The sequence below is a fragment of the Eurosta solidaginis genome, chromosome 1, assembly GCF_040869045.1.
Source record: "Eurosta solidaginis isolate ZX-2024a chromosome 1, ASM4086904v1, whole genome shotgun sequence".
Taxonomy (NCBI): Eukaryota; Metazoa; Arthropoda; class Insecta; order Diptera; family Tephritidae; genus Eurosta; species Eurosta solidaginis.
Genome location: NC_090319.1, coordinates 152,660,899 through 152,686,670, shown reverse-complemented (window position 1 = coordinate 152,686,670; position 25,772 = coordinate 152,660,899). Strand labels below are relative to the sequence as shown.

The 25,772-nt window shown below is 44.2% G+C and overlaps 1 protein-coding gene and 1 pseudogene across 24 annotated transcripts in view; one reads left to right on the top strand and one right to left on the bottom strand.

Annotated features, from left to right (window-relative positions):
- The window catches only part of LOC137236879 (protein eva-1), a 3,007,131-nt gene that overhangs the window by 1,062,514 nt on the left and 1,918,845 nt on the right, over positions 1 to 25,772 (top strand). The window lies entirely within an intron of this gene.
- On the bottom strand, positions 13,633 to 16,723 carry LOC137238671 (synaptojanin-1-like; annotated as a pseudogene).

Genomic DNA, 25,772 nt, shown 5'->3' with positions numbered 1-25,772 from the left:
TGGCATCAGGACCGATATGCAGAAAAGGATTAAGAATAAGGATGTACCACTTAACTACAGTTTTGAGAAAGGGTTCAGCAGTAAGCGGCTGCTGGTGGAGGAGACTCGACAAAGACCACGAAAGTCAAGGACAGTAAGCCGGAAAAATATTAGTGGAACGAATGGAACACACAAATCAATACCGAATGTACCTGCAGGAATAACACTGGCATTGACGAACCGAAATAAACGCACTAAAACGAGAAAAAATTAAAGGGTGGTTTCAAGCCAGAGCGCATTACTGTTGTGAAAGGTCAGAACGATATTGGTTATGCGAAGCCAATCTGGCAAGCTCAAGCTCTTCAAAGTAGTCCAGTGGTGAGAGGCAACGAACTAGGATAATATGTAGTAACATGTAACAAAGGTACGACGCGAACAACAATTCGGAAGGCTTCTTGGAGGTAGATTCGGTACTGTAATGCAACCCTCACCGGCAGAAAGGTGTTCCATCCAAATTTCGGTGCAGTTGGGAAGCGAATCAATGATTTCATCTACCAAATACAAACAATGGGAAACCACGAAATAGAAGGGTGGTTCATTTGGAGAGGCTAGCAGCATTTAGATCGTGAGATTTGTCTGATCGGGAAGATCAGATTTAGGTGGAGGGCAGTGTGGTGAATGTTGACATCACTAGGCTGTTAGTGAATAATCACGCAACAGCAAAAACATGAAGCAGTCACTCTTATATACATGCCCACATTAAACCTAGCAATACTTATGTAGAAGGCGACGAAGGGATGTCTCACACACACACACAAGTAGTGATCAGCCGAAGTAGTTACTCACATATACACACGCATATGGCTATAATCTACAAATATCCACGTATATAGCTCGTAACCAAGCATGAGCTAAAAGAGCTCTAGAAGGTGAAACATCTAGACCTTTGGAGAAATATGCGGAAGAGGCAACAGAGAGTATAAAAGCAGTGCAAGCTGAGTAATAACTTATCAGTTTGATTTAAATACGCTATCATTTGCGAAGTGAAGTATACTTGTTCCACTCCCAAAGTAGTCTAATAAAGATCATTTTGAAACAGTTTAGCGATTCGAACGTTAGCAGAAGGTTTCAAAAAAGCGGAATTCCACAAGATTTGTTACAATATATCATATGTACGTATAGAAATTCATGGCATATTAAGCTATCATAACTTATATACCAAAATTTCAAGGAGTTAAGTTCTCCTTTACATTAAAAAGAGTATCCGATGCAATACCGATGTCGTTCAAACGTAACGGACCTTTGCGTGTTCGTGTTAGACTTTGTTTAGGCCATCAAGCTAAACCCAAGAATGAGCACGGCCAATAGTGACCCAGCCTAATGTAACCTATCTGTGTTTGCTTCGATCTACCTTCGCGCACTAACACCAACGGCTACATATGTCCGTGCAGGCGTATGTGTATGTGTTGGTGCGTTTCCAATTTAACTTAATTTCGTTCAAGCACCCCTCAAAACCGCTTTTCGGGGGAATTGAGGGGTGAACGCGTTTTATAAGAAAGAAACTCTTTCACTTCTTTTTTGGAAACCTCCGTGACAACTGCAGCCATCAGCCCTGTTATATGTAAGATTTTCTTTTCATTTGTATAACTTAACCTGAATATAGTTAGTTAAAATGTGAATTAGCTTTTGAAGTACACATTGTGAGTTAACTTTAAAGTGCAAATTATTAAATTGCTAAATTCTTGAATTTAATCTGCTGTGTGTTCTTTTCCGTTTTTTTCTCTTTTTTTCAACGAGCGCAAAAAACTCCTTGGGAACTTACTACAGAGCTATCGAAGCCCCAAGAGGTTTTTTCATGGTCGTAATACGCCGGAATAATTATAGAACCGATTAAATTACCAGCGACCAACTGGATAACCACAGCAAATCAATATAACCACACAAAAGCGTTTCAAAAGCTAGCCGGGTGCAGCAAAAGCAACCATTAATATAACCATACAAAAGCGTTTCAAAAGCTAGCCGTTAGCAGCAAAAACAACCATTAATATAACCATTCAAAAGCGTTTCAAAGGCCAGCCGTTAGCAGCACCACACAAAAGCATTTCAAAAGCTAGCCGTTAGCAGCATCTGAGCGCTTCAAAAGCGACAAGCACTACACCAGCAAACAAACACGAGCGGTCAAACAAAGGCACAAAGGTACGTGGTTTCAGTTCAATTTTTTTGTTTTTTGCACAATTAGGGAAATTACGCATAGTTTAACTTCCCGGGGTACCAACAGCGCGATTTTATTAAAAAAAAGCAAGTAATTATACGTATGTGTGGCAATTAAGTTACACAGATTTATATAAAGTCTTTTGATTTAGTAATTTGCTGTAACGCATATTTTCGAGGAGTATCGCAGCCAGCTGCACAAATTCAACATAACCCCACTTTTCACTGTAGTGTGGCAATTTATTTGCAACAACACTTTAACGAACTTTATCGCAAGTCACTGCCAGTATTTTAGAACCATTGAATACTTAAGTGTAATCCATTGAACCAATTCTTTAGGTTCTGACATAAATCAGCGTTACTGCCATTAAACCAAAGTCACTTAACCTTATTTTCCTATATACACAACACTAACACTGCGGTGAGTTGGGTGACAAGAGTGTTCGCATAAAGGCACAATTAGCTGAAAGAATTAAAGAAAAATATACACAGAGAAAAACTTGCGTGTTTACCCTTTGGTGGCAGTCCATTATATTGGGGATATACCCACTAGCAACATCGTCCTATCTTAAGCTGAACGTGCTTTCGTGAGCTACCCTATTAACAAGTTAGATCCATTTTGCCCTTAATATCAGTACTGATATCATGTCGAAAGCGATGGAAAATTACATCAGGGTGGCTGATGAAATCATAGAGTTTGAAGCTGACTTCAACAACACACCCGACTCTGAGCATACCAAGTATACTTTGGCTATCCAGCAAGATGAGTTAAAGGCAAAGTGGAAAAAAAGCAAAAACAGCCCAGGATGAAATATTAGCAGGGGACACCCTAGAAGGAAAAAAATATATCAGCTGTTAAAATAAAGCACATATCAACGCGACAGGCCACATTCAACAAACCCGACCCTAAGCCCGAAGAACAGCACGAAAGGGATACAAATATCCGCATACCCCCGTGTGACACTGAAGTGTTCAAGTGAGATTACTTATCCTGGCCTACTTTCAGAGACCTCTTTACAGCCATATATATTTTAAATAAGCGACTCACCCCGGTAGAAAGATTGTACCACTTGATACAAAAGACCCAGGGTGAGGCTAAAGAGATAGTGCAAAAGTGCCCGCTCACAAACGAAGGGTTCGGTATAGCGTGGCAAAATCTGGTAGACAGATACGAAAACAAACGCATACTAGTGAACACTCAGCTGAAAACATTTTTCAGCTTAGAGGCGGTCGAAAAGGAATGCGGCACTTCAATTAAAGAGTTGCAGCGAGACATCAACAACAGCATCGCATCCTTAAAGACACATCAAATCGATGTGTCAAATTGAGATGCGATTATAACTTATTTGTGTTCAACGAAATTACCAAAAAGCACACTGGGAGCAAACGGTTCAAAATAAAACAGAAATATTCAAGTGGGAAGACATGGATAAATTCTTACAGAGCCGTTTTCAGACACTTGAGACAGTCTCTGGCATAACTGAGAATAGCCTGGAAACCAAGAACCCGAAAACCCCTGGAAACCAAGAACCTGAAACCCTACCGAAATGGCTGGTAGGCTAATGCTGCACCTGCCCACGTCCCGTTAAAACCGTGGCGGGCCTCAAGGTACGTTCCGGCTCCGTCGCCGTTAAGTTGGTGGTTTAGGTGCGGTTGAAGATTTTCCCGTTTCGCGTCCAGTCTGGCTCTGAACGCATTACTCATAAGGTAATGCGTCAACCCTCGCGTGGCCTCCCTGCGTAGCATAGATTACCACGAGACCGTTAAAGGGCGACTACACAATCGGCTCCGGATAGCGGCCTTGAGGGGGACTTTTTTTAGAATCGACAAGACTAATACGAATCCGCCAAGGATGGGGTGCGGAAGAAGAGCGCTTTTGATGGAAATCCGTCAAATCAATCTTCAGCACTCTAAGGCGGCTTCCGCAAATTTGTTGCTCTGCCTTGAAAAAGGCGGCGTGGATATAGTCCTTGTCCAGGAGCCGTAGTTGAGTAGTAACGGCAGTAAGATTTTTGGATTAAGGACTGAAAAATTCAACACCTTGGTGCATGGGGAGGCAAGTAGGCCTAGGTCCTGTGTGCTTGTTAAAAAAGAGATTAAAGCTTTTATTCTCTCTAATTTCAGCAATGCTGACGTAACCACGGTCTGCCTCGAGCGAGGAAGTAATGAAATGTGGGTGGTCTCAGCGTACATGCCCCACGGGGACGTAGAGGGACCACCACCTGCGATACTGGGTGAAATCACCGCTGAAGCAAGGCGGAGAGGTTTTGGCGTGATCATCGGTGCCGATGCTAATGCCCATCATAGAATTTGGGGAAGCTCGGATACCAACACTAGAGGTGAGTCTTTATTTACTTTTATTGTAGATGAGGGACTTTGTATATGTAATAGGGGGAATGACCCGACTTTTATTACTGCGGTAACGGAGGAGGTCCTGGACCTCACCCTGGTTAGTAGAGAACTGGAAGGTCGCATATCTGGATGGAGGGTTCTCAACGAGCACTCCTTCTCTGATCACCGATATATTCAGTTCTCAGTGAACGAAGAACGTCCCGGTAAAATTTCTTTTAGGAACCCTAAAAGTACTAACTGGGACTTGTATTGTAGGAAGCTGGGAGAGCTACTGCCTGCGGTGCCTATCATCAGTTCGGGCCTGTCCGAATCTGAGATAGACGTTCTGGTGGAAAACTTCACCTCGGCAAGCAATAGCGCCTTTCGGCTGTCCTGCCCATTGAAAACTTACAGGGGGAAGGGCAAGCCGCCCTGGTGGTCGGATTCTCTTGACGACCTAAGAGCGTCCAGTCGGCGGCTCTTCAACAGAGCCAGGAGGAGTAAATTACCATCGGACTGGGAGCTCCATAAGGTGAGTCTGGGGATTTATAAATATGAAATAGGGATAGCCAAGCGAGATGCATGGCGAAGCTTCTGCGATAACATAGAAGGCTGCAATGAATCCGCGAGATTTAGAAAAATACTCTCTAGGAACCCCGCTCCTCTGGGGTATCTGAGAGATGATGGTGGGGACTGGTCGATGAGTAGCGAGGAGTCCCTAAGGCTTTTACTGGACAATCATTTTCCCGATGTCCCAGTTGCGCAGGGATCTTCGCCTGCATGGTCGGCGGTCCTGCATTCCAATACGGGAAAGGCAAATAACCTGAGCTATAGGGTCGTCCAAGCCCTATAAGTCTCCGGGCCCGGATGGAATCATTCCTGCGCAGCTTTAAAGGTCTTTGGGGATTTCCTGCCGCTGGTAGGCTATCATATATACTAAATGCATCAGGCTTAACTATATCCCGAAGTCTTGGCACACGGTTAGGGTTATTTTCATTCCGAAGGCCGGCAGAAGCTCTCATGTATCACCTAAGGATTTCAGGCCAATCAGTCTCTCGTCGTTTCTTCTTAAGACGTTTGAGCGGTTGATTAACCTGTACCTACGGGAAAGGATACCTCGGGGGTTACTGTCGGCTTCACAGAATGCGTACTGCAAGGACAGATCGACGAAAACGGCTCTCCATTCAATTGTAAAATAAATAAAGAAATAGAGGGGTCCCTAGAACACAAAGAGTATGCTCTGGGTGCCTTTCTAGACATCGAGGGAGCTTTTAACAATGTCTTACCGGGGGCAATCGAAAGAGCTCTGGTGGGTTTAGGAGTCGAGGCGGCTCTTGTTGAATTTATTGACAAACTTCTAAGCGGCAGAATTGTCGCAGCGGAGTGGGGGAGGGGCCATAATTAAGAGGAAGGTGTGCAGGGGCACGCCACAGGGGGGTGTCCTATCTCCTCTCCTCTGGGTTGTGGTAGTCAACGAGCTTCTTGTGGAGCTGGAAGCCAATGGTTGTCGGGTGGTTGCCTATGCAGATGACCTCGCTATCCTAGTCAGAGGCAAATTTCTGGGCACCCTGCGCGATGTTCTGCAGGGCTACCTGGATACTGTGGCTAGGTGGGCTGAATCATGGGGATTGGCGGTCAACCCGTGAAGATCGGGCTAGGAAGGCCGCCATTGCCTTTTACTGCTGCAGAGGAGCTATCGGAAAGAGATTGGGACTCTCGCCAAGAATAGTACACTGGTTTTATGAGATGGTGGTCAAACCGTTTCTGCTGTATGGGGTGCTGGTCTGGTGGAAAGCACTGGACACGGCGAGCACCTCCAAAATGTTAGTGTCAGTGCAACGGACGGCGCTGAGCGGTATCAGTGGCGCTCTCAGAACAACACCTACCTTGGCACTGAACGTCATGCTGAACATATACCCAGTAGATATTGCGGGAAAGGCGGCCGCGGCAAGGTCGTTATTCAGGCTTCGTGATATGGGATATAGACTTTCTGACCGCGGACACTCTAGCCTTCTTACCAGTTTCGACTACATCCCGAACAGAACGGACTACTGTATGCCGATAACTGCTCCCTATACAACCTTCACCCCAGTTATTCCAGAGAGAGGATTAAGGAAGAGGAATTATTTGGGGCATGGGACCGGTTAACTTGTTCACGGATGGGTCAAAAGTGGATGGAAAGCTTGGTGGGGGGGTCTTTTGTCAAGAGCTAAATTTAAGCCGCAAGTTTAAGTTGGCTGATCACTGCAGTGTATTCCAATCGGAAATTGCTGCGATTAAGGATGCGGTGGATGGAATGCTATCCAGTGCTACCACGGTTAGGGAATTTAACATCTACTCTGATAGCCAAGCGGCTATCAAGGCCTTGAGCTCAACTACAGTGCGATCGAGGGTGGTCTGGGAGTGCCTGACCTCGCTTGCGATTGCATCGAATTATTTCACAATTGAGATTATCTGGGTCCCGGGCCATAGTGATATCCCGGGTAACTGTCAAGCGGATCTCTTAGCCCGCATCGGTACAACTGAACCGGATGAAGATGGCCGTAGGGATCTCGGGATCCCGCTGGCCACCTGTGGATTGCTCCTCCATAGCTGGGCCTCGAGTCAGCTCAGCAAACGTTGGGCGGATACCACGTCTAGCAGGGTAGCAAGATCTTTCTGGCCAAAAGTGGATGGCAGGAGGTCTGCTGAAATAATTGGGTTCACTAAGGCTCACCTATCAATGGCCATTGGGGTTTTGACAGGGCACTGTCCCATGGGTATCCATGCGGTACGTCTCAATATACTGGAAACTCCATCCTGCTGCAGCTGTATGGAGGATGATGAGGTGAAATCACCAAATCACTTTATGCTTGATTGTCCAGCTTTTGCCAGAACTAGGCGACAGTACTTCGGTCGCGACTCACTTGGATCTCCCGAGGATATATCCAAAGTTGAGATCGGTATCATTCGGAGCTTTATCGTTGCTACCCAACGATTCTCTAAGTAGCTAGATCTAAGTCACCGTTATTTTTGGTGTATGTGGTATCACAACGGACCTTCGTGTTGATCCTTATGAGGGCAGCTACCACATAACCTATCCTATCCTAGGTGGTTTTCAGACGAGTGTAACCAAAGGTGCGTGCAAGATGTGTAAATCCACTGAGCACAAACTACAACATTGCCAACGGTTCCGCACATTGGCGGTATAGAATCACATTCATTAAAAACAAGAAAGGGTTTATTAACTGCCTATCCTCAGGACATACTGTGTCTAGGTGTTCAAGCTCTTACAATTGCGCCACCTGCCAGCAAAGACACAATACGCTCCTACATATTCAGGCAACCAACACCAACCAAAACGCAAACAACAATAATAACCACCCTGGCCCATCAGCCCAAGCGCAACAGAGGTACCTATTCCAATAACCAAAGCACTGGAAATAACCAAAGCAATGGAACTAACCACTTCAAGGCCTGCTTTACAAACACAAGTAAAGGGGTTTTACTAGGTACGGCCCGCATCAATATATTCTACAACAACACCAACTTCTCCGCGCGGGCACTTATAGATTCGGGGTCAGAATGTACTTTCATAACTGACAGACTTAAACGTCGCATAAACTTGCCATCTCAGCGGATGTCTGCGCACGTGTCTGGCATCACCAATCAAGTGTCAGCACAAGTAAAGGAGGCGTGTCATATACATCTGCCGTCTCCAATTGATCCGACAATAAATATCGCCACCACTGCGCTTGTGCTGCCGCAACTAACTGGCAATCTACCAACATGCAAGGTGGATGCCATGGCCATGCAGGCCTTCCCGAACTTAGTATTAGCTGATAAACGTTTTTTTGTCAATGAGCAAGTCGACCTGATATTAGGAGGCGACATTTATGCACAGTTGATGTTAGGGGGAATAAAGAAAAACGTGTTAGGAACACTGCTAGCCCAAGAGACGGTGTTCGGCTGGATATTGACCGGCCAAACCGAAACAATCTCACCCGGCGAGAAATATGTGTCCTTTGTCAGTGAAGTGCAATTAGACAGAGAGCTACGATCATTTTTGGAAACAGAGGAAGTCCCCAAGGACAAGGCGTACAATCATTATGACAGGTATTGTGAAAAATTGTATAAGAACAAAACGATTCGAAATGATGAGGGTACATATATTGTATGCTTGCCTTTTAAACAGGAATTTCCAAAATATAAACAATTAGGTCCCTCATTAAAAATTGCGTGTTCACAATTTTTCCGAATGGAAACGCGTTTAGCTAAAGACCCACCATTACAGTCAGAATACAATAGGGTCTTAGCAGAGTATGAAACCTTGGGGCACATGTCCCGGGTACCAACACACAGCCCTGCTGAAGACTGTGATACCTATTTTTTACCACACCATGCCGTCAAAAAGGAAGAAAGCACAACAACCAAAGTAAGAGTGGTGTTCAATGCGTCATCATCAACTGCAAACGGAGTCAGCCTCAACGACATCCTCCATCCGGGGCCAGTGGTACAGAATGATATAACCATTCTCATACTAAGATGGCGTTTCTTCAAATATGTCTTAAACAGCGACATAGAAAAAATGTACAGACAGATTCTATTGCACGCTGATCACACTAAGTATAAACGTATTGTATTCCGAACAGTAAGTGGTACGCAGCCCATACAACTATATGAGTTGAAAACGGTCACATTCGGAGTTAACTGTGCCCCGTACCTTGCAATACGGACACTGCTCCAGTTAGCGGACGACGTGGAGCACAGCCACACTATAGCATCAGATTTACTACGAAATGCAACGTACGTTGACGACGTGCTGGCAGAAGGACACACTATTACCGACACCATTAAAGCAAGGGATCAAATAACTACGGCCCTGGGGACAGCAGGATTCTCGCTGAGGAAATGGACCGCCAACTCGAACAAACTACTTAAAGGCCTACCAAAGACTCACCTCCTAAACGAAGATTTCCTAGACTTCGAGGATACCAGTATGGTTAAAGCACTTGGCATTAGGTGGAACTCCCACTCAGATATCTTTTACTTCAAAACGAAACCCATAGAGGAACAGTCTAGCTTTACAAAACGGAAAATTCTGTCGGCCATAGCAAAATTATTTGACCCCTTAGGGTGGCTGGCACCATTCGTGGTTACCGCCAAAATGTTGATGCAAGGCATCTGGTTAGAGGGAACAGGGTGGGATGAAGCCGTGTCGCCAGTCTCGCTGGATCGGTGACAAAGTTTCATCGAAAGTTACCGGCACATAGAAAAAATTCAGATCCCACGCTGGGTACACTTCTCACCAACAGCCACAGTGGAAATCCACGGACGCGTCAGAAAAAGCATACGCAGCCACCGTTTACCTGCGCGTCAATATTAATGAACAAATATTTGTAAGCCTGCTATTAGCCAAATCAAGAGTCGCGCCCGTAAAAACTATCTCCTTACCAAGACTAGAACTTTGTGGAGCAGTTCTCCTTGCAGAAACCCTAGAATCTATCAACAAGAACCTTAATTTAGGCAAACATAAAACCTTATTATGGACTGACTCAACTATTGTCTTACGGAAACCTCCGTGTTCATGGTCAACCTTCGTGGCCCACCGTGTGACAAAGATAATAGACCAAGTAGGGAACACGGACTGGCGTCACGTGGACTCAGCGTCAAACCCTGCAGACTTAGCCTGTAGAGGGCTATTAGCGCAAGAACTAGTAAACAATTCCTTGTGGTGGGAAGGCCCATCTTGGCTGCAGCAAGATGGCAAAGAATGGGCAAACCAGGAAATAAACTACACCACAACCATGGAAGAAAAAAGATTACAAGTGCACACAACCTCGGTTAACCGTAAAGACGAAGATATTGTAGACAGGTTTTCCGACCTTTCCCGGGCTTTAAGAGTTGTGTCCTACGTTCTACGGTTCTACAAAAGGACTCATCTCAAAACCTCCTTCAATGAAATATCACTGACGATTTCACCCATTGAGATCAAAGCAACAATGTGTCGACTGATCGTCAATGCTCAACGAAACCATTATGCGGAGGAGTACAGAACACTCAAAGAAAAAGGGTCAATCAAGCCAAAGAGCGATTTACAATCCTTGCACCCATTTCTCGATGAGGACGAGACAATCAGAGTCGGGGGGCGGCTTGCGGCGTCCAAGGACCTCTCGTATAACGAACGTCACCCCATAATTCTGCCCTATCATAGTTGACCGTCTCGCCTCATCACACAATTTGTCCATAAAATCTCGTTACATGGGGGGAATCAGCTTATGCTGCGCCTGATCCAAACACAGTACTGGATACCTCGCGTGAAAAATATGATAAGATCAGAATTCACAAGTGCAAGGTATCCGCAGTGCATAGGAAACAGGCGCAAACACAATTGATGGGCATTCTACCGACCGAGCGAACCACCTATGCCCGGGCATTCACTAACACCGGGGTAGATTTTGCCGGCCCCTTTGAGATAAAGAATTACCAAGGGCGAGGCTGTCGCGTGTCCAAGGGATATGGCTGCCTCTTTCTGTGTTTCTCCACTAAGGCCATCCACTTGGAAGCGACTACCGATCTGAGCACCCGGTCATTCTTGGCGGCTTTTGACAGATTCGTCGCGCGACGAAGCTGCCCGAAGAATGTGTATTCCGACAACGGAACCAATTTTGTCGGGGCATCAAGAGACTTCAGGGCGGAGTTCAAAACCTACATCGCTGACTCACCCGTCGAGGTATTAGCAACCTATACATACCAAAATCTAGATTGGCATTTCATTCCTGCGTCTGGTCCTCACATGGGGGGATTGTGGGAAGCGGGAGTGAAAAGTTTTAAATTTCACTTCAAAAGGGTAGCATCCAACCTTAAATATACCTTTGAGGAATTCTCTACCCTGCTTTGCAGGTTAGAATCATGCCTCAACTCCCGCCTCTTAACGCCCTCTTCAAATCAACCGTCCTACCTAGAACCATTAACCCCGGGGCACTTTTTAATAGGGGGACACCTATTAGCACCCCCGGAACCAGACGCGGACGAAAACCCCGCATCGATTATCAATCGATGGCAGCGACTAAAGCCGCTACACCACACCTTTTGTTGACGATGGAAGACGAAATACCTCGTCGAACTTCAAAAAAGGAACAAATGGCGCCAACCTAAAGCAAACATGAAGCTTGACGATCTAGTTGTCATAAAAGAAGACAACCTGCAACCCATTGAGTGGAGGTTCGGGAGGGTTATCAACCTCCATCCGGGATCGGATGGACGAGTACGAGTAGTGGATCTCATGACGGCAAAGGGAAAGGTCACAAGACCCCTCACTAAACTCGTGCTACTCCCATCCAGCGAAGAGGATCAGGGATCCAGAGAACCGTAACCGAACCCACGACCCAGGCCCGAAACATACAACCTACGACCACCCCCCCCCCCTCCCCCGCCTTTTCAAAGATATATATATCTGTTGTGCTGCATGCTAGTTATCAACTGGCATGCAGATAAAAGATAATACTTTATATCAAAAAAAAAAAAAAAATAGATGCAATTTAATGAGGGATATAAAAGATTTATTTATACTTACATAATACATTTTAAATAGGAATTGCTGCAATTGTTCATTTTGTAATTCAGAGTGATCGGCTCACAAGATTGTATGGAATCACCATTCTGCACGTAACTGGAAATCGATTAAATATAGTGATTAATTACCATTGAATGACATTTCGTGCGTTTTATATCAGAGTTCGCTTCGTTATTGCATAAAATTTCTGGAATAAAATTCGTCTTGATTACACTGTGCGACAATAAAGTATACAAAAATTGTATACTCAGAACTTCTAATACAGTCCCAAAATCTGAAGTTAGCGACAAAAAACAATTTTTCAGGGAGAACATTGCCATGTAGCTCTGTAGGGTCGCCACTAGTTATGAGAGTTATCTTGCCCATTGTACCAGGGGCACCTTGGGGCAAGCCCCACCTAAACATATTCTGTGCCCTTTTAGCATTGACATGGATGTGGCGTCCCACAAACGTAACAAATTAAACATGCCTTGAGAAATATCCACTGTAGAGGCATGATAATAGGGCCATGCTAGAACAACAGAATTTTTCGTGTATTTTTTTTGTCTAGGGGTCAAGCTGCCATAAAGCTATGAGTCATTAACCACTATTTTTCAATAAAATCGCATGTTTTACTGCATTCTCAATCGATATATATGCACATAAATCGTGCTAAAGCATATTATTATTGTCTCAGATGACCATTGCATTTTCATCCTGAAGGAAATTTCAATCCCGGAAAACCACAATTTCGACTTAAACAGTAATGGTATGGCAACGCTTTTAGCAAAACAACAAACATTATGAAACTTCAAAAATCCCCAAATACGTCAAAAAATTTTGAGTGGAACTACCTCCTTTTTTATATGATGTTGCAAAGTTAATCAATATTTATTTGTTTGAGCACAAGCATAAAAAAAAATGAAAAACTAAGGCCGTTTTCTTATATGAATTTAAAAATTGATCTGCCTTATAAACACGAATTTTGAAAAATCTTTGAAGTTTACTTCAGAAAACGTCCCTAAAACTTTTAAAGCAAAAGCGCAATAATATCAATTACAAAAACCATTGTATAAAGCAATAAGAGCAAAGCTCGCTAATTAAATACATATGATCATATTGATATAATAGTAACAGCGGAAGTATTAAAAACAAATACTGTAAAAATCCGAACAAATGTTACTAAGCTTTCAAAAGCGCGCCTAAAAATCATATTCACACCATTAGGAATAAACTACATACAGAGTGTATGTGCCTACATGGTGATCAAGGGAATATATACAAAAAGGCAACTCTTAGAGACCAATTGTACAGCGAAAAACGGGACATTCATATGGCTTAGCAGCTAAAAGGCTTGCACTGATATGAATGTTGGAGATTCGAGTTCAACGCTCAGCTCCCGAAAAGCTAGCTGATGAAGAAGTGAAATTCAGAAACATGTCCTAGTAACCATCGCCGTTTGTAAACTTACAATTTTTCTCTAATATCAATTACAAAAGCGCAATCATTTAACAGTCAGAAATATTACCTTGTGGCATTGAAACACAGCATCGCTGAATCCGTTCTCACTTCGACCTTTAATTGTTATTATTTGGACGAGTAGGTAAAGGTGGTGCATTTCCGCTTCGATTTGGAATTGGCGGCAGTCCGTGGCGTGCTGGAAGTGGTGGTGGGGGCCCTACTTGTTTCGGCTGGATTGCTGATCCTTGTTTACGTGGACTTTCACCACCAGAAGAATGCATTAAATTATCTTAATTTACAGCTGGTGGAAATGGCGGTGGCGGATGCCTAGGTGCCGGAATTATCTTGTATTTCTTCATATATATTACAAGCACTACCATCGTAAAATGTTGAAGCCCCTTCTCGTATATCAAGTGATGTTTGCTTTGACTGACGAGTTGGTGTGGATAATGGTGTTGCATTTTTTCTTTGACGCGGTGGTGTCGGGGGTAAAGACGCATCGGCCAAACCAGCTGGAGAAACTAATTATGAGGAGTGCAATGCAGAAGTGTCAGTAGGTGATTCCGATTTTGAGGAGGAAAGGCTCTCATTTCCATTATTATATACCTCCATATTTCCAACTCCTCCTACTACTGATTTCATATTCTTGTGTTGGGAAGATACTGGCAATGGCTGCAGCGGCTGTGTCATTGTTGGTTGAGGTGGCATGGGCGGTTTCGGTCCTTTCGATTGCAACATTTCCGGCACTACGCTTATAACGCCTACATGTGGTTGATGACGCGGTGAGTTTTTAGGTGACATTGGCATTGGTGGACGTGCTGGTACTGGTCTAGTCGGAGGTTGTTTAGATCGACGTGGCACATCTGGTGAACTACTGAACAGCTATGCCTGTTCTTTTGGATTTGCACATAATGGTATTGTGTTAGTAGAGCAAAGTTCGATTTCTCGGTCCACTAATGGTTGCCAGTCAGCTGTTTTCAGTTCAAACTCCAACTCTAAACCACAAATGTGAATAGATTGCTTCTTACTAGCATTTAATGCAGATTCGCCATTACGGTATGTTACCCACATTGTATCCTCAACATAACGTACTAAAGTTACTTCACCCATTTTAGATAATTCTTGAATAAGAGTAGACATAACAGCCTCATCATAAATGGTAGGGCCATCTTCATCAACAGCTTGTTCTTTTACATGCACTACAATGGTCGAATCTGGCGGCCCCAGGTCGCATATAACCTGTTCAAACACCTCTCTTCGACGTTGATAATCAATTTCAACAATCTCGGCATCAATGATTGCAATTACCGGACGATGATCACTCTGTTTCAGTTCGGAGCGGCCGTAATGTATTAGTTTACCCGGATTCCATTCAACACTATTAACATCTGTTTCGGCCGAAAGAGCCTTACGTCGACGCCATAATACACGATCAGTCCAAGCCGGAGCACATTGTTTTTCCTATGTATCATATTCATCATTAAATACGTCATACTTATACGTTGGATCAAAATTAATTTCCCCTTCGAGAAAATCGCTAAATACATTGCCAATTTCCTGTTATTTACGTAACTGGTCATTTGCTAGAACCGATGTAGTATCTCCATTTTGTAAAGCTTCCTTCAAATCGTCCTTATCCATATCAACTCGGTAATTGAAGTCCCCACACCAAAATACCCAATCGTGGGATTTGAGAGTACGATCTATAGGAAAAGCTAATTTTCTTGTTATTTCCGAATAATCAGCATTACGTTTAGCCACCTGTGATTGACCATCAGCAAAATGTGCACAAACAAAGCACATCGAAGTTCCATAGAAAACGAAACGTATCGCACAGGCTCCTTTATTCCCAGTAGTGCCTCCTAATCCCGTTTTTACGCAATCAATTGCTACATCACGAATGAACGGCGCATGCTCTGGTCGAATATATATATATAAGCATACACCAACCAATTGTTGATGAGTAATTAAAACATAATCATTGTACCGAGAAATTGTCTTTTGTAACTCCTGCGCCCATAATTTAGCATTATCTGTGCTAGCAGCCATAATATTAGAGGCATTTAAATCTACAATCTCTTGAAAACCTATAGCATATATATCAACTGGTGCACTAGCATTCTCGGAAGGATTATTAACATTAACTAATGCTTTAGCTCTGGCTAGGGCATGACAATCTAATAACCAATCTGATAGTGAGTCTTTAAAACAATACTCCGAAAATGATTGCCTCTATTGACATTATATGTTCCAACAGCAACGCGACATGTACGAGGTACTACGTATTCGGCATAACGTTTACACATTTCTCTTAGAACTGTCGTTGGTGCATGTAGCATATTTGAAGGTAGAAGAATACGAGCACGATCAGCCAATTCTTGTTCATCGTCGGGCAATGTCTTGGCTAGATTTTCATAAACAACTTGGGCACGTTTTAGGTGCTCCAGTGCGGAAACCCACAGTTGAAGCTCAAAACGTAACGTCCCATGCATCCAGGCAACATAAGCTTCGCATTCCAATTTTGTGCGCGCGTCAAATGCTTCAGAATCATACAACTCCTGTAGCTGTAATGCATAAAAACAGGCCTTACGCAGCTAACCTGAAAAGAAAAGAAAGAAAATGAAAATTAATAATGTGTATAAAAATACATTTGATGCGTACCTCGTTTTTTTCATCAATGACAGGAAATTCATTGAAGGGTAACACAAGCCACTTTTACAATAACACAATTCACACTTAAAAAAAATCTACATGTACCTTCCGAATGGTGTTGCCAGATGCTAAGGCGGCGCAAAATCTTGAAAAACACAATCACATTTTCTTTTTTTTTTGTGTTTTCCCCTTTCCTTCTTCCTTTTTGGTGTTTTATGGATTTGAACAAAGGTTATTAAAATGCTCCCAAAAGAAGACTTAACCCTTTTTAGGGCGAAAAAGGCGAATTTATAACCTGAAATAAATGATCTTCTCCAAAATACCCTACTACCACCCGGATCAAATGGCACCTGATTTCGTATGGGGTTAATGTACAATTTATTTATCATCTTTTACAATATTTTTTGATTACACTATACAAATGTAAACTTAGGGGCGGAAATAAATAGTTAGATGTAGCGGCGTATATGGGCGGAACGCCTCAACCGATCAATGGTTATCTCAGATTAAGGAATAAATAAAACTTACCTCTGTTTTCTTTGGCACGTTCGGCATCCTCGATTGCTGCTTTAAAATGATTAATTAGCCACACAACGAATACGTTCAACAAAAGTTATCCCCATGCGCCATCTGTCGGCAAAATACTGACATACTGACAACCGGCCAAAAGCTTACCGCGTGGCTACACTTAAAGCCAAATCTGTCAGATAGCACTCGAAGCGCACCGTCATAGAGAAGTAACTGCCATTTCAAACATATCGCGTGGACATAAAGATAATTTACATAAAAACCGCGTTGTATATCGAATTTGTGTTAAAAAAAAAAAAACACAAAATCAAGGCTCTTGTGCAGCTAACTGCCTAAGTAATTGTAGCTTGTTGCCAACCTTTTTTGAATATCTTCTCGACACCCAACTCCCCTCAAGTATGATGAAATCCCCTCAAATTCTAAACCCTGACCAATGACAATTACCCCTTTTCAGGTCCAGTATGACCCGGTATACGACTCTACGCAGGAGGGCGGAACGCATGGCCCAGCGGTACCCGAAACCATGCCACCTGTGCGACAAGCGACACCCGATCCGGTTATGCCCGGTCTACCGAGCCAAATCGCCCGAGGAAAGACAAAGGGAATCCGCATTAGGACGGTACTGCGGCAACTGCCTATCAGTAGCACACCGCACCGCCGACTGCACGAGCAAAGGACGTTGTCACCAGTGCCAAGGGGACCATCACACCACGCTGCACCAGAGCTTCGACAATCTGGAGCCCCAAGAAGTTGATACCAGGCCATGGAGCGTTCAGATGGATAGCGAAGACGAACACATTCTGTCTCTTCAAGTATCAGAAATAGGAACTGACATCGGGCCAAGCGAGCTAGAAGAAGGAGAGTTGAACGAAGCCGGAGCGGAATCACGGCCTTTCCGCTTGGCCACCAGTAGGAAGGTGGAACCAAGGAAGTTCCGGCCCCCACTCGCACACGAACGCCGCGGACTTTCCGCCCCGTCAAGGATACGAGTTGGAGAGAATAGGTTCGCATGGCCAGCTGGATCGACACTCTCCAAGCGCGAATGTCGACCCCTCGGTCGCGACACCGTATACCCATATGCAGCTCGCCGATCCAACATTTTTTTGTGTCAAGTCCGGTTCGACTCGTGTTGGGAGCCGATATATATCCGGAGCTGATACTGCCGGGCACATTGCCATTTACGTTTGGCCCTTTTTTAGCGCAGAGCAGTATACTTGGCTGGCTCTTCTCTGGGGGGTGCCGCTCCTAAATCTTCCTCAACCCTCCAACTAGCTTCACGTGCCATTCATGTGAGAAGAGGTGCAAAAAATTGAACTCAACCACGTACTATATCCTAACGTTTATTCTTTCTTTACTACAGCTGCACGATTTATGGATGGATGCGAAATACCAATTACTGTGTCAAGCAGGAAACCGCCATGCTGATGCCCTTACTGGGACATTCATGAATTTTGTTCATTTATATATTAGTTAGTATTAAGTTGATCAGGGAAGATGGCCGCAGGAATCTACCGATGTTGCTTGTGGCAAGGGGGGCCGGCATGTTCAGGCCATCAAGCTAAACCCAAGAATGAGCACGGCCAATAGTGACCCAGCCTAATGTAACCTATCTGTGTTTGCTTCGATCTACCTTCGCGCACTAACACCAACGGCTACATATGTCCGTGCAGGGGTATATGTATGTGTTGGTGCGCGACTTTCCAATTTAACTTACTTTCGTTCAATCACCCCTCAAAACCGCTTTTCGACGGAATTGAGGGGTGAACGCGTTTTATAAGAAAGAAACTCTTTCACTTCTTTTTTGGAAACCTCCGTGACAACTGCAGCCATCAGCCCTGTTATAGGTAAGATTTTCTTTTCATTTGTATAACTTAACCTGAATATAGTTAGTTAAATTGTGAATTAGCTTTTGAATTACACATTGTGAGTTAACTTTAAAGTGCAAATTATTAAATTGTTAAATTCTTGAATTTAATCTGATGTGTGTTCTTGTCCGTTTTTTTCTCTTTTTTTCAACGAGCGCAAAAAACCCCTTGGGAACTTACTACAGAGCTATCGAAGCCCCAAGAGGTTTTTTCAGACTTGAAATTGATTTTACCAAGGAGTTTCTTTCAAATGGTGTTCCGAGTCTAACGATTATTGCAGGATCAGTATTATTTGTCCCAGATTTGGATTTTAAGACGAAATATTGACTTTACTGCTGGACGATTAATATTAATTGTGTCACATAGATTTCATTTACATCCTTTTCATCAGGCATGCTTAACCAACGAACCGATATCATTTCGTTACGATAATTAACGTTAATAAACGAAACAAAGTCATTTCGTTTCGTTTATTAACGTTAAGAACGTCAAATTAACGAAATGATTTTGTTTCGTTTTCTGCCATATCAAAACGAAATCAAATCGTTTATGTTGATTATTAATTTCAAACTATGCTGGCAAAGCTGATTGATGGCGGAGTCATTAAAGGTGAAAGCATCAGCCAAGCTGATTGCAACTTTTCTCATGAATTTTGACAGTACGAACATTTCTCAGAGTATTTTTGACATTACAACCAATGAATTACACAAACAAATTACATGGAGTTTGTGTGTGTATGTCCGCTCGCTGTTACCACCTTACGGCTTCACGATGGCTATAGCATTGCCAGCACAATTCAAACATAAAGTATCACGTTTTTGTTAAAGTTTTTAACGATAACGAAAGCTTTTTGTTTCGGCTAAAATCGAGATACAATTTATCTTGATAATTTCTTTATCGATAATATTTCGAAGTGTTTCAACGGAAACGGTGGAAATTTTTGGATAAACGATTAGCTTAACGTTAAAGTGCATCCCTGCTTTTCATACACAGGTACACCATTTATACGTATATTACAAGAAAATGCAGCATTTTCTTGTTTATCGAATTGGTTTTTTAAATCAATTATTTCTTTTTGTATAACTGAGACATTAGGTGCGATTGTCTCTAATTAAAATACGATTTTTTTAATATATCGATCCTTGCGCCACCTGGCGGCAATTTTTTCACAGGTGTTTTCTATTCATGTATGTATTATGTGTTTCAAATATGAAAAAAATCGGACCACAAATACGATTTTTTGAAATATTTCGATCCATGCGGCACCTATCGGAGTTTTTTTTCTTATTATTGCATTGTCATCGGGTTCTGAACTATATTCCAAGTTTCAAGCTTGTAGCTTGTCGCGAAGTTACTTAAATTTCACGAATTTTGTAATATTCGTGCCAGGAAGTCAGCTAAATAAAACCGTTTAAAAAAGCAGGAGCACCTTTGAAAACTTACTTGGTTTTACAAAATACGTCCGCCGGAATAAATTTTTGATGCTGAGGGTTATTTAATGCATTTTAATTTTACAAAGTGTCAAATCCTCAAACGCACTTCCCGCATCCCCGCTCCTGATATCAATTCCGTTACGATGGACCAGTTAACAGAAGTTATATCTGGGATCGTGACTGATATTTTTAAATAAGAAGGGCGAAACATGGTTCAAGCCGCCCTCAACCCCAAGGCGATCTTTTACGACTTTAGGGACTTTACCATCGACATGGGTTCGCCCGACATCTCCGAGCTAGACAGAATAAGTGATGTGGTAAGGCGTCTTCGCGAGTTCTCAGGGAAACCTGGAGAATTTAACTCCTGGAAGAAGAGTTTATATTGGATTCTTCAAATCTATGAGCCTTAAAGGAGATCTCCCAAATGGGATCCTCAACGTTATCCGCAACAAAATTGTCGGAAGCGCCGACATTGCCTTGGAGTCATACAATACTCCACTAGACTGGAAAGCAATTTAAATATGCTTAACGCTATATTATGCGGATAAACATGACCAAGTTACTCTCGAATACCAGATGACGTTGCTTATGCAGGGTAACCTGACAATTCAAGAATTTTACCACCGGGTGTATTTACAATTGTCGCTTATTCTAAATAATGTCGGCTACATGGATGTCGGAACAGAAGCCATGCATCTGCTCACCCACACGTATATGGACAAAGCCCTAGATACATTCATTCGTGGACTTAAAGGAGATCTACCAATGCTCCTCGGAATGAGGGAGCCCGCAGCCCTCCACTTGTGTTTAAAGCTTGAAAACTAAAACTTCATGTCTCACTATACCTTAATAAATAATGGCCACACTAGGAGAACTTGGGACATCCGTCCACACCTTTCTCCCAAACGACTGAATAACGTATTTTACCCCGAATTGGCATATATGCCCCAACCTAGGTTGAACATAGCTCCTTCCTACAGGCCTTTCCAATCGAACTACCAATACCAACATTCTTACCAACAAAACCAGTACATACCACATCCAAATAATCCAACACTCCTCAAAAACCCCAATCACGACCAGAACTAATGGACACTGACCAATCGTTAAGGACACGGAACTTATCTATATGAACCGATCAAAACCAAAAAATCCGAAAAACAAACTACCTCCACCAGGGACCCTTCCGGCAGTCGTACCTAATAAAATACAAAGAAATTTTACATCGACTCAGACCCATCTCAATACAAAGTTCAAGAGGACTATTCTCCTATTACGGAATATCCAACTAATAAAACGACTACCGGACAAATTATGAAACTAACTACTACGAGAAAGACCCCCAGGATGATAATTACATTGATAGGATAGGTTGGGTGGTAGCTACCCTGATAAGGATAGCTCACATGGACAACACGAAGGTCCGTTGTGATACCACATACACCAAAAATAACGGTGACTTAGATCTAGCTACTTAGAGAATCGTTGGGTAGCAACGATAAAGCTCCGAATGATACCGATCTCAACTTTGGATATATCCTCGGGAGATCCAAGTGGGTCGCGACCGAAGTACTGTCACCTAGTTGGACAGTCAAGCATAAAGTGATTTGGTGATTCCACCTCATCATGAAACTAACTACTACGAGAAAGACCCCCAGGATGATAATTACATTGATAGGATAGGTTGGGTGGTAGCTACCCTGATAAGGATAGCTCACTTGGACAACACGAAGGTCCGTTGTGATACCACATACACTAAAAATAACGGTGACTTAGATCTGGCTACTTAGAGAATCGTTGGGTAGCAACGATAAAGCTCCGAATAATACCGATCTCAACTTTGGATATATCCTCGGGAGATCCAAGTGAGTCGCGACCGAAGTACTGTCGCCTAGTTCTGGCAAAAGCTGGACAATCAAGCATAAAGTGATTTGGTGATTTCACCTCATCATCCTCCATACAGCTGCAGCAGGATGGAGTTTCCAGTATATTGAGACGTACCGCATGGATACCCATGGGACAGTGCCCTGTAAAAACCCCAATGTCCATTGATAGGTGAGCCTTACTGAACCCAATTATTGCAGCAGACCTCCTGCCATCCACTTTTGGTCAGAAAGATCTTGCTACCCTGCAAGACGTGGTATCCGCCCAACGTTTGCTGAGCTGATTCGAGGCCGAGCTATGGAGGAGCAATCCACAGGTGGCCAGTGGGATCCCGAAATCCCTACAGCCATCTTCATCCGGTTCAGTTGTACCGATGCGGGCTAAGAGATCCGCTTGACAGTTACCCGGGATATCACTATGGCCCGGGACCCAGATAATCTTAATTGTAAAATAATTCGATGCAATCGCAAGAGAGGTCAGGCACTCCCAGACCGCCCTCGATCGCACTGCAGTTGAGCTCAAGGCCTTGATAGCCGCTTGGCTATCAGAGTAGATGTTAAATTCCCTAACCGTAGTAGCACTGGATAGCATTCCATCCACCGCATCCTTAATCGCAGCAATTTCGGCTTGGAATACACTGCAGCGATCAGCCAACTTAAACTTGCGGCTTAAATTTAGCTCTTGACAAAAGACCCCCCCCCCCAACCTTTCCATCCGTCTTCGACCCATCCGTGAACAAGTTAACCGGTACCATGCCCCAGATAATTCCTCTTCCCCACTCGGAATAACTGGGGTGAAGGTTGTATAGGGAGCAGTTATCGACATACAGTAGTCCGTTCTGTCCGGGATGAAGTCGAAACTGGTAAGAAGGCTAGAGTGTCCGCGGTCAGAAAGTCCATATCCCATATCACGAAGCCTGACCAACGACCTTGCCGCGGCCGCCTTTCCCGCAATATCTACTGGGCATATGTTCAGCATGACGTTCAGTGCCAAGGTAGGTGTTGTTCTGAGAGCGCCACTGATACCGATCAGCGCCGTGCGTTGCACTGACACTAACATTTTGGAGGTGCTCGCTGTGTCCAGTGCTTTCCACCACACCAGCACCCCATATAGCAGAATCGGTTTGACCACCATCTCATAAAGCCAGTGTACTACTCCTGGCGAGAGTCCCCATCTCTTTCCGATAGCCACTCTGCAGCAGTACAAGGCAATGGCGGCCTTCCTGGCCTGATCTTCCACATTGGGTCTCCAGGACAGTTTCTTGTCCAAAACAATCCCCAAATATTTAGCCCTATCAGAAAGTACCAACGGTACCCCTCCAATCGAGGGAGTTCTGAAATCGGGCATCTTATATCTCCTTGTAAAAAGAACCAATTCCGTTTTTCCCGGGTTGATCGCCACTCCACATGATTCAGCCCACCTAGCCACAGTGACCAGGTAGCCCTGCAGAACATCGCGCACGGTGCCCAGAAATTTGCCTCTGACTAGGATAGCGAGGTCATCTGCATAGACAACCACCCGACAACCAATGGCTTCCAGCTCCACAAGAAGCTCGTTGACTACCACAACCCAGAAGAGAGGAGATAGGACACCTCCCTGTGGCGTACCCCTACACACCTTCCTCTTAATTATGGCCGCTCCCCACTCCGCTGCTACAATTCTGCCGCATAGAAGTTTGCTAATAAATTCCACCAGAGCCGCCTCAACTCCTAAACCCATCAGAGCTCTTTCGATTGCCCCCGGTAAGACATTGTTAAAAGCCCCTCGATGTCTAGAAAGGCACCCAGAGCATACTCTTTGTGTTCTAGGGACCCCTCTATTTGCTTTACAATCGAATGGAGAGCCGTTTCCGTCGATCTGCCCTTGCAGTACGCATGCTGTGAAGCCGACAGTAACCCCCGAGTTATCCTTTCCCGTAGGTACAGGTCAAACAACCGCTCCAACGTCTTAAGAAGAAACGACGACAGACTGATTGGCCTGAAATCGTTAAGTGATACATGTGAGCTTCTGCCGGCCTTCGGAATGAAAATAACCCTAACCGTGTGCCAAGACTTCGGGATATAGTTAAGCCTGAGGCAGTTAGTATAGATGATGGCCAACCAGCGGCAGGAAATCCACAAAGACTTTTGAAGTTGCGCAGGAATGATTCCATCCGGGCCCGGAGACTTATAGGGCTTGAACGACCCTATATCCCAGGTTATTTGACTTTCCCGTATTGGAGGGGCAGGCACTTCTGCATGGCCAACGACCGCCGACCATGCAGGCAAAGATTCCTGCGCAACTGGGACATCGGGAAAATGATTTTCCAGTAAAAGCTTTAGTGACTCCTCGCTACTCATCGACCAGTCCCACCATCCTCTCTCAGATACCCCAGAGGAGCGGGATTTCTAGAGAGTATTTTTGTAAGCCTCGCGGATTCATTACAGCCTTCTACGTTTTCGCAGAAGCTTCGCCATGCATCTCGCTTGGCTATCCTTATTTCATATTTATAAATCCCCAGACTCACCTTATAGAGCTCCCAGTCCGAGGGTAATTTGCTCCTCCTGGCTCTATTGAATAGCCGCCAACTGGACGCTCTTAAGTTGTCAAGAGAATCCGACCACCAGGGCGGCTTGCCCTTCCCCCTGTAAGTTTGCAATGGGCAGGACAGCTGAAAGGCGCAATTGCTCGCCGAAGTGAAGTTTTCCACAAGAACGTCTATCTAAGATTCGGACAGGTCCGAACAAGTCCCAGTTAGTACTTTTAGGGTTACTAAAAGATATTTTACCGGGACGTTCTTCGTTCACCGAGAACTGAATATATCGGTGATCAGAGAAGGAGTGCTCGTTCAGAACCCTCAAGCCAGATATCCAGGGTGAGGTCCAGGACCTCCTCCCTTACCGCAGTAATAAAAGTCGGGTCATTCCCCCTATTGCATATACAAAGTCCCTCATCTACAATAAAGGTAAACAAAGACTCACCTCTAGTGATGGTATCCGAGCTTCCACAGATGCTATGATGGGCATTAGCACCGGCACCGATAATCACGCCAACACCTCTCCGCCCTGCTTCAGCGGTGATTTCGCCCAGTATCGCAGGTGGTGGTCGCGCTACATCCCCGTGGGTCATGTACGCTGAGACCACCCACATTTCATTACTTCCTCGCTCGAGGCAGACCATGGTTACGTCAGCATTGCTGAAATTAGAGAGAATAAAAGCTTTAATCTCTTTTTTAACAAGCACACAGGATCTAGGCCTACTTGCCTCCCCATGCACCAAGGTGTTGAATTTTCCAGTCCTTAATCCAGAAATCTTACTGCCGTTACTACTCAGCCATGGCTCCTGGACAAGGATTATATCCACTCCACCTTTTTCAAGGCAGAGCAACAAATTTGCGGAAGCCGCCTTAGAGTGCTGAGGATTGATTTGCCGGATTTCCATCAAAATCGCTCTTCTTCCGCACCCCATCATTGGCGGATTCGTGCTATTCGTGTCCATTCTAAAAAGTCCCCCTCAAGGCCGCTATCCGGAGCCGATTGTGTAGTCGCCCTTCAACGGTCCCGTGGTTATCTATGCTATGCAGGGAGGCCACGCGAGGGTTGACGCATTACCTTATGAGTAATGCGTTCAGAGCCAGACCGGACGCGAAGCTTGAAAATTTTCAACCGCACCTACACCACCAACTTAACGGCGACGGAGCCGGAACGTATCTTGAGGCCCGCCACGGGTTTAGCGGGACGTGGGCAGGTGCAGCATTAGACTACCAGCCATTTCGGTAGGGCTTCACCCCGACCTACTAAGGTGGCAGAATACCGCACCTACCAGCCCAAAGTCATGAAGTCAAAATTGAATGTCAATAATCAAAAGCCCTAAACAATCCAGTTCGTCACCGTTGTGTACCGATCTTGACTCTTA